Raw genomic sequence first — 9,639 nt, forward strand, 5'->3', positions numbered from 1 at the left:
AGCTAGAGAGTGCCGCGTTGACTGCTGCGCATGAAGAAATAACCATCTGCAACGTTTGGTTTAGGTTTTGGGTGCATTTTTAATTTTATTGCTTAAATCGCATTTTCTCGACGAGCTGAGCACGTTTTCTGAAATGTGGTCCTCCCGTCACTCTGGTTGGGTGCGCATAGTAAAAAAGTGCTCTTGGCAGCTAGAGAGTGCCGCGTTGACCACTGCGCATGAAGAAATGACCATCTGCAACGTTTGGTTTAGGTTTTGGGTGCAGTTTTAATTTGATTGCTTAAATCGCATTTTCTCGACGAGCTGAGCACGTTTTCTGAAATGTGCTCCTCCCGTCACTCTGGTTTGGTGCGCATAGTAAAAAGTGCTCTTGGCAGCTAGAGAGTGCCGCGTTGACCACTGCGCATGAAGAAATAACCACCTGCAACGTTTGGTTTAGGTTTTAGGTGCATTTTTAATTTTATTGCTTAAATCGCATTTTCTCGACGAGCTGAGCACGTTTTCTGAAATGTGCTCCTCCCGTCACTCTGGTTGGGTGCGCATAGTAAAAAGTGCTCTTGGCAGCTAGAGAGTGCCGCGTTGACTGCTGCGCATGAAGAAATAACCACCTGCAACGTTTGGTTTAGGTTTTGGGTGCATTTTTAATTTTATTGCTTAAATCGCATTTTCTCGACGAGCTGAGCACGTTTTCTGAAATGTGGTCCTCCCGTCACTCTGGTTGGGTGCGCATAGTAAAAAGTGCTCTTGGCAGCTAGAGAGTGCCGCGTTGACCACTGCGCATGAAGAAATGACCATCTGCAACGTTTGGTTTAGGTTTTGGGTGCAGTTTTAATTTTATTGCTTAAATCGCATTTTCTCGACGAGCTGAGCACGTTTTCTGAAATGTGCTCCTCCCGTCACTCTGGTTTGGTGCGCATAGTAAAAAGTGCTTTTGGCAGCTAGAGAGTGCCGCGTTGACCACTGCGCATGAAGAAATAACCACCTGCAACGTTTGGTTTAGGTTTTAGGTGCATTTTTAATTTTATTGCTTAAATCGCATTTTCTCGACGAGCTGAGCACGTTTTCTGAAATGTGCTCCTCCCGTCACTCTGGTTGGGTGCGCAAAGTAAAAAGTGCTCTTGGCAGCTAGAGAGTGCCACGTTGACCAATGCGCATGAAGAAATAACCACCTGTAACGTTTGGTTTAGGTTTTGGGTGCATTTTTAATTTTATTGCTTAAATCGCATTTTCTCGACGAGCTGAGCACGTTTTCTGAAACGTGGTCCTCCCGTCACTCTGGTTGGGTGCGCATAGTAAAAAGTGCTCTTGGCAGCTAGAGAGTGCCGCGTTGACCACTGCGCATGAAGAAATGACCATCTGCAACGTTTGGTTTAGGTTTTGGGTGCATTTTTAATTTTATTGCTTAAATCGCATTTTCTCGACGAGCTGAGCACGTTTTCTGAAATGTGCTCCTCCCGTCACTCTGGTTGGGTGCGCATAGTAAAAAGTGCTCTTGGCAGCTAGAGAGTGCCGCGTTGACTGCTGCGCATGAAGAAATAAACACCTGCAACGTTTGGTTTAGGTTTTGGGTGCATTTTTAATTTTATTGCTTAAATCGCATTTTCTCGACGAGCTGAGCACGTTTTCTGAAATGTGCTCCTCCCGTCACTCTGGTTGGGTGTGCATAGTAAAAAGTGCTCTTGGCAGCTAGAGAGTGCCGCGTTGACCACTGCGCATGAAGAAATGTCCATCTGCAACGTTTGGTTTAGGTTTTGGGTGCAGTTTTAATTTTATTGCTTAAATCGCATTTTCTCGACGAGCTGAGCACGTTTTCTGAAATGTGGTCCTCCCGTCACTCTGGTTTGGTGCGCATAGTAAAAAGTGCTCTTGGCAGCTAGAGAGTGCCGCATTGACCACTGCGCATGAAGAAATGACCATCTGCAACGTTTGGTTTAGGTTTTATGTGCATTTTTTATTTTATTGCTTAAATAGCCTTTTCTGGACGAGCTGAGCACGTTTTCTGAAATTTGCTCCTCCCGTCACTCTGGTTGGGTGCGCATAGTAAAAAGTGCACTTGGCAGCTAGAGAGTGCCGCGTTGACCACTGCGCATGAAGAAATGACTATCTGCAACGTTTGGTTTAGGCTTTGGGTGCATTTTTAATTTTATTGCTTAAATCGCATTTTCTCGACGAGCTGAGCACGTTTTCTGGAATGTGCTCCTCCCGTCACTCTGGTTGGGTGCGCATAGTAAAAAGTGCTCTTGGCAGCTAGAGAGTGCCGCGTTGACCACTGCGCATGAAGAAATGACCATCTGCAACGTTTGGTTTAGGTTTTAGGTGCATTTTTAATTTTATTGCTTAAATCGCATTTTCTGGACGAGCTGAGCACGTTTTCTGAAATGTGCTCCTCCCGTCACTCTGGTTGGGTGCGCATAGTAAAAAGTGCTCTTGGCAGCTAGAGAGTGCCGCGTTGACCACTGCGCATGAAGAAATAACCACCTGCAACGTTTGGTTTAGGTTTTGGGTGCATTTTTAATTTTATTGCTTAAATTGCATTTACTCGACGAGCTGAGCACGTTTTCTGAAATGTGCTCCTCCCGTCACTCTGGTTGGGTGCGCATAGTAAAAAGTGCTCTTGGCAGCTAGAGAGTGCCGCGTTGACTGCTGCGCACGAAGAAATAACCACCTGCAACGTTTGGTTTAGGTTTTAGGTGCATTTTTAATTTTATTGCTTAAATCGCATTTTCTCGACGAGCTGAGCACGTTTTCTGAAATGTGCTCCTCCCGTCACTCTGGTTGGGTGCGCATAGTAAAAAGTGCTCTTGGCAGCTAGAGAGTGCCGCGTTGACCACTGCGCATGAAGAAATAACCACCTGCAACGTTTGGTTTAGGTTTTAGGTGCATTTTTAATTTTATTGCTTAAATCGCATTTTGTCGACGAGCTGAACACGTTTTCAGAAATGTGCTCCTCCCGTCACTCTGGTTGGGTGCGCAAAGGAAAAAATGCTCTTGGCAGCTAGAGAGTGCCGCGTTGACCATTGCGCATGAAGAAATAACCACCTGCAACGTTTGGTTTAGGTTTTGGGTGCATTTTTAATTTTATTGCTTAAATCGCATTTTCTCAACGAGCTGAGCACGTTTTCTGAAATGTGCTCCTCCTGTCACTCTGGTTGGGTGCGCATAGTAAAAAGTGCTCTTGGCAGCTAGAGAGTGCCGTGTTCACCACTGCACATGAAGAAATGACCATCTGCAATGTTATGTTTAGGTTTTGGGGGCATTTTTAATTTTATTGCTTAAATCGCATTTTCTCGACGAGCTGAGCACGTTTTCTGAAATGTGCTCCTCCCGTCACTCTGGTTGGGTGCGCATAGTAAAAAGTGCTCTTGGCAGCTAGAGAGTGCCGCGTTGACCACTGCGCATGAAGAAATAACCACCTGCAACGTTTGGTTTAGGTTTTGGGTGCATTTTTAATTTTATTGCTTAAATCGCATTTTTTCGACGAGCTGAGCACGTTTTCTGAAATGCGCTCCTCCCGTCACTCTGGTTGGGTGTGCATAGTAAAAAGTGCTCTTGGCAGCTAGAGAGTGCCGCGTTGACCACTGCACATGAAGAAATGACCATCTGCAACGTTTGGTTTAGGTTTTGGGTGCATTTTTGATTTTATTGCTTAAATCGCATTTTCTCGACGAGCTGAGCACGTTTTCTGAAATGTGCTCCTCCCGTCACTCTGGTTGGGTGCGCATAGTAAAAAGTGCTCTTGGCAGCTAGAGAGTGCCGTGTTGACTGCTGCGCATGAAGAAATAACCACCTGCAACGTTTGGTTTAGGTTTAGGGTGCATTTTTAATTTTATTGCTTAAATCGCATTTTCTCGACGAGCTGAGCACGTTTTCTGGAATGTGCTCCTCCCGTCACTCTGGTTGGGTGCGCATAGTAAAAAGTGCTCTTGGCAGCTAGAGAGTGCCGCGTTGACTGCTGCGCACGAAGAAATAACCACCTGCAACGTTTGGTTTAGGTTTTTAGGTGCATTTTTAATTTTATTGCTTAAATCGCATTTTCTCGACGAGCTGAGCACGTTTTCTGAAATGTGCTCCTCCCGTCACTCTGGTTTGGTGCGCATAGTAAAAAGTGCTTTTGGCAGCTAGAGAGTGCCGCGTTGACCACTGCGCATGAAGAAATAACCACCTGCAACGTTTGGTTTAGGTTTTAGGTGCATTTTTAATTTTATTGCTTAAATCGCATTTTCTCGACGAGCTGAGCACGTTTTCTGAAATGTGCTCCTCCCGTCACTCTGGTTGGGTGTGCATAGTAAAAAGTGCTCTTGGCAGCTAGAGAGTGCCGCGTTGACCGCTGCGCATGAAGAAATGACCATCTGCAACGTTTGGTTTAGGTTTTAGGTGCATTTTTAATTTTATTGCTTAAATCGCATTTTCTGGACGAGCTGAGCACGTTTTCTGAAATGTGCTCCTCCCGTCACTCTGGTTGGGTGCGCATAGTAAAAAGTGCTCTTGGCAGCTAGAGAGTGCCGCGTTGACCACTGCGCATGAAGAAATAACCACCTGCAACGTTTGGTTTAGGTTTTGGGTGCATTTTTAATTTTATTGCTTAAATCACATTTACTCGACGAGCTGAGCACGTTTTCTGAAATGTGCTCCTCCCGTCACTCTGGTTGGGTGCGCATAGTAAAAAGTGCTCTTGGCAGCTAGAGAGTGCCACGTTGACTGCTGCGCACGAAGAAATAACCACCTGCAACGTTTGGTTTAGGTTTTAATTGCATTTTTAATTTTATTGCTTAAATTGCATTTTCGCGACGAGCTGAGCACGTTTTCTGAAATGTGCTCCTCCCGTCACTCTGGTTGGGTGTGCATAGTAAAAAGTGCTCTTGGCAGCTAGAGAGTGCCGCGTTGACCACTGCGCATGAAGAAATGACCATCTGCAACGTTTGGTTTAGGTTTTGGGTGCATTTTTAATTTTATTGCTTAAATCGCATTTTCTCGACGAGCTGAGCACGTTTTCTGAAATGTGCTCCTCCCGTCACTCTGGTTGGGTGCGCATAGTAAAAAGTGCTCTTGGCAGCTAGAGAGTGCCGCGTTGACCACTGCGCATGAAGAAATAACCACCTGCAACGTTTGGTTTAGGTTTTAGGTGCATTTTTTATTTTATTGCTTAAATCGCATTTTCTCGACGAGCTGAGCACGTTTTCTGAAATGTGCTCCTCCCGTCACTCTGGTTGGGTGCGCATAGTAAAAAGTGCTCTTGGCAGCTAGAGAGTGCCGCGTTGACCACTGCGCATGAAGAAATGACCACCTGCAACGTTTGGTTTAGGTTTTGGGTGCATTTTTAATTTTATTGCTTAAATCGCATTTTCTCGACGAGCTGAGCACGTTTTCTGGAATGTGCTCCTCCCGTCACTCTGGTTGGGTGCGCATAGTAAAAAGTGCTCTTGGCAGCTAGAGAATGCCGCGTTGACCACTGCGCATGAAGAAATAACTACCTGCAACGTTTGGTTTAGGTTTTAGATGCAATTTTAATTGTATTGCTTAAATCGCATTTTCTCGACGAGCTGAGCACGTTTTCTGAAATGTGCTCCTCCCGTCACTCTGGTTGGGTGCTCATAGTAAAAAGTGCTCTTGGCAGCTAGAGAGTGCCGCGTTGACCACTGCGCATGAAGAAACAACAACCTGCAACGTTTGGTTTAGGTTTTAGGTGCATTTTAAATTTTATTGCTTAAATCGCATTTTCTCGACAAGCTGAGCACGTTTTCTGAAATCTGCTCCTCCCGTCACTCTGGTTGGGTGCGCATAGTAAAAAGTGCTCTTGGCAGCTAGAGAGTGCCGCGTTGACCACTGCGCATGAAGAAATAACCACCTGCAACGTTTGGTTCAGGTTTTGGGTGCATTTTTAATTTTATTGCTTAAATCGCATTTTCTCGTCGAGCTGAGCACGTTTTCTAAAATGCGCTCCTCCCGTCACTCTGGTTGATTGTGCATAGTAAAAAGTGCTCTTGGCAGCTAGAGAGTGCCGCGTTGACCACTGCGCATGAAGAAATGACCATCTGCAACGTTTGGTTTCGGTTTTCGGTGTATTTTTAATTTTATTGCTTAAATCGCATTTTCTCGACGAGTTGAGCACGTTTTCTGAAATGTGCTCCTCACGTCACTCTGGTTGGGTGCACATAGTAAAAAGTGCTCTTGGCAGCTAGAGAGTGCCGCGTTGACCAATGCGCATGAAGAAATAACCACCTGCAACGTTTGGTTTAGGTTTTTAGGTGCATTTTTAATTTTATTGCTTAAATCGCATTTTCTCGACGAGCTGAGCACGTTTTCTGAAATGTGCCCTCCCGTCACTCTGGTTGGGTGCGCATAGTAAAAAGTGCTCTTGGCAGCTAGAGAGTGCCGCGTTGACTGCTGCATATGAAGAAATAACCACCTGCAACGTTTGGTTTAGGTTTTAGGTGCATTTTTAATTTTATTGCTTAAATCGCATTTTCTCGACGAGCTGAGCACGTTTTCTGAAATGTGCTCCTCCCGTCACTCTGGTTGGGTGCGCATAGTAAAAAGTGCTCTTGGTAGCTAGAGAGTGCCGCGTTGACTGCTGCGCATGAAGAAATAACCACCTGCAACGTTTGGTTTAGGTTTTAGGTGCATTTTTAATTTTATTGCTTAAATCGCATTTTCTCGACGAGCTGAGCACGTTTTCTGAAATGTGCTCCTCCCGTCCCTCTGGTTGGGTGCGCATAGTAAAAAGTGCTCTTGGCAGCTAGAGAGTGCTGCGTTGACCACTGCGCATGAAGAAATGACCATCTGCAACGTTTGGTTTAGGTTTTGGGTGCATTTTTAATTTTATTGCTTAAATCGCATTTTCTGGACGAGCTGAGCACGTTTTCTGAAATGTGCTCCTCCCGTCACTCTGGTTGGGTGCGCATAGTAAAAAGTTCTCTTGGCAGCTAGAGAGTGCCGCGTTGACCACTGCGCATGAAGAAATAACCACCTGCAACGATCGGTTTAGGTTTTGGGTGCATTTTTAATTGTATTGCTTAAATCGCATTTTCTCGACGAGCTGAGCACGTTTTCTGAAATGTGCTCCTCCCGTCACTCTGGTTGGGTGCGCATAGTAAAAAGTGCTCTTGGCAGCTAGAGAGTGCCGCGTTGACCACTGCGCATGAAGAAATAACCACCTGCAACGTTTGGTTTAGGTTTTGGCTGCATTTTTTATTTTATTGCTTAAATCGTATTTTCTCGTCGAGCTGAGCACGTTTTCTAAAATGCGCTCCTCCCTTCACTCTGGTTGGGTGTGCATCGTAAAAAGTGCTCTTGGCAGCTAGAGAGTGCCGCGTTGACCACTGCGCATGAAGAAATAACCACCTGCAACGTTTGGTTTAGGTTTTGGGTGCATTTTTAATTTTATTTCTTAAATCGCATTTTCTCAACGAGCTGAGCACGTTTTCTGAAATGTGCTCCTCCTGTCACTCTGGTTGGGTGCGCATAGTAAAAAGTGCTCTTGGCAGCTAGAGAGTGCCGCGTTCACCACTGCACATGAAGAAATGACCATCTGCAATGTTATGTTTAGGTTTTGGGTGCATTTTTAATTTTATTGCTTAAATCGCATTTTCTCGACGAGCTGAGCACGTTTTCTGAAATGTGCTCCTCCCGTCACTCTGGTTGGGTGCGCATAGTAAAAAGTGCTCTTGGCAGCTAGAGAGTGCCGCGTTGACCACTGCGCATGAAGAAATAACCACCTGCAACGTTTGGTTTAGGTTTTGGGTGCATTTTTAATTTTATTGCTTAAATCGCATTTTCTCGACGAGCTAAGCACGTTTTCTGAAATGCGCTCCTCCCGTCACTCTGGTTGGGTGTGCATAGTAAAAAGTGCTCTTGGCAGCTAGAGAGTGCCGCGTTGACCACTGCACATGAAGAAATGACCATCTGCAACGTTTGGTTTAGGTTTTGGGTGCATTTTTAATTTTATTGCTTAAATCGCATTTTCCCGACGAGCTGAGCACGTTTTCTGGAATGTGCTCCTCCCGTCACTCTGGTTGGGTGTGTATAGTAAAAAGTGCTCTTGACAGCTAGAGAGTGCCGCGTTGACCACTGCGCATGAAGAAATGACCATCTGCAGCGTTTGGTTTAGGTTTTAGGTGCATTTTTAATTTTATTGCTTAAATCGCATTTTCTCGACGAGCTGAGCACGTTTTCTGAAATGTGCTCCTCCCGTCACTCTGGTTTGGTGCGCATAGTAAAAAGTGCTCTTGGCAGCTAGAGAGTGCCGCGTTGACCACTGCGCATGAAGAAATAACCACCTGCAACGTTTTGTTTAGGTTTTGGGTGCATTTTTAATTTTATTGCTTAAATCGCATTTTTTCGACGAGCTGAGCACGTTTTCTGAAATGCGCTCCTCCCGTCACTCTGGTTGGGTGCGCATAGTAAAAAGTGCTCTTGGCAGCTAGAGAGTGCCGCGTTGACCACTGCGCATGAAGAAATAACCACCTGCAACGTTTGGTTCAGGTTTTGGGTGCATTTTTAATTTTATTGCTTAAATCGCATTTTCTCGTCGAGCTGAGCACGTTTTCTAAAATGCGCTCCTCCCGTCACTCTGGTTGATTGTGCATAGTAAAAAGTGCTCTTGGCAGCTAGAGAGTGCCGCGTTGACCACTGCGCATGAAGAAATGACCATCTGCAACGTTTGGTTTCGGTTTTCGGTGTATTTTTAATTTTATTGCTTAAATCGCATTTTCTCGACGAGTTGAGCACGTTTTCTGAAATGTGCTCCTCACGTCACTCTGGTTGGGTGCACATAGTAAAAAGTGCTCTTGGCAGCTAGAGAGTGCCGCGTTGACCAATGCGCATGAAGAAATAACCACCTGCAACGTTTGGTTTAGGTTTTTAGGTGCATTTTTAATTTTATTGCTTAAATCGCATTTTCTCGACGAGCTGAGCACGTTTTCTGAAATGTGCCCTCCCGTCACTCTGGTTGGGTGCGCATAGTAAAAAGTGCTCTTGGCAGCTAGAGAGTGCCGCGTTGACTGCTGCATATGAAGAAATAACCACCTGCAACGTTTGGTTTAGGTTTTAGGTGCATTTTTAATTTTATTGCTTAAATCGCATTTTCTCGACGAGCTGAGCACGTTTTCTGAAATGTGCTCCTCCCGTCACTCTGGTTGGGTGCGCATAGTAAAAAGTGCTCTTGGTAGCTAGAGAGTGCCGCGTTGACTGCTGCGCATGAAGAAATAACCACCTGCAACGTTTGGTTTAGGTTTTAGGTGCATTTTTAATTTTATTGCTTAAATCGCATTTTCTCGACGAGTTGAGCACGTTTTCTGAAATGTGCTCCTCCCGTCCCTCTGGTTGGGTGCGCATAGTAAAAAGTGCTCTTGGCAGCTAGAGAGTGCCGCGTTGACCACTGCGCATGAAGAAATAACCACCTGCAACGTTTGGTTTAGGTTTTGGGTGCATTTTTAATTGTATTGCTTAAATCGCATTTTCTCGTCGAGCTGAGCACGTTTTCTGAAATGCGCTCCTCCCGTCACTCTGGTTGGGTGCGCATAGTAAAAAGTGCTCTTGGCAGCTAGAGAGTGCCGCGTTGACCACTGCGCATGAAGAAATAACCACCTGCAACGTTTGGTTTAGGTTTTGGGTGCATTTTTAAATTTATTGCTTAAATCG

Source organism: Syngnathus scovelli, chromosome 8 (assembly GCF_024217435.2).
Source record: "Syngnathus scovelli strain Florida chromosome 8, RoL_Ssco_1.2, whole genome shotgun sequence".
In the NCBI taxonomy this organism is placed as follows: Eukaryota; Metazoa; Chordata; class Actinopteri; order Syngnathiformes; family Syngnathidae; genus Syngnathus; species Syngnathus scovelli.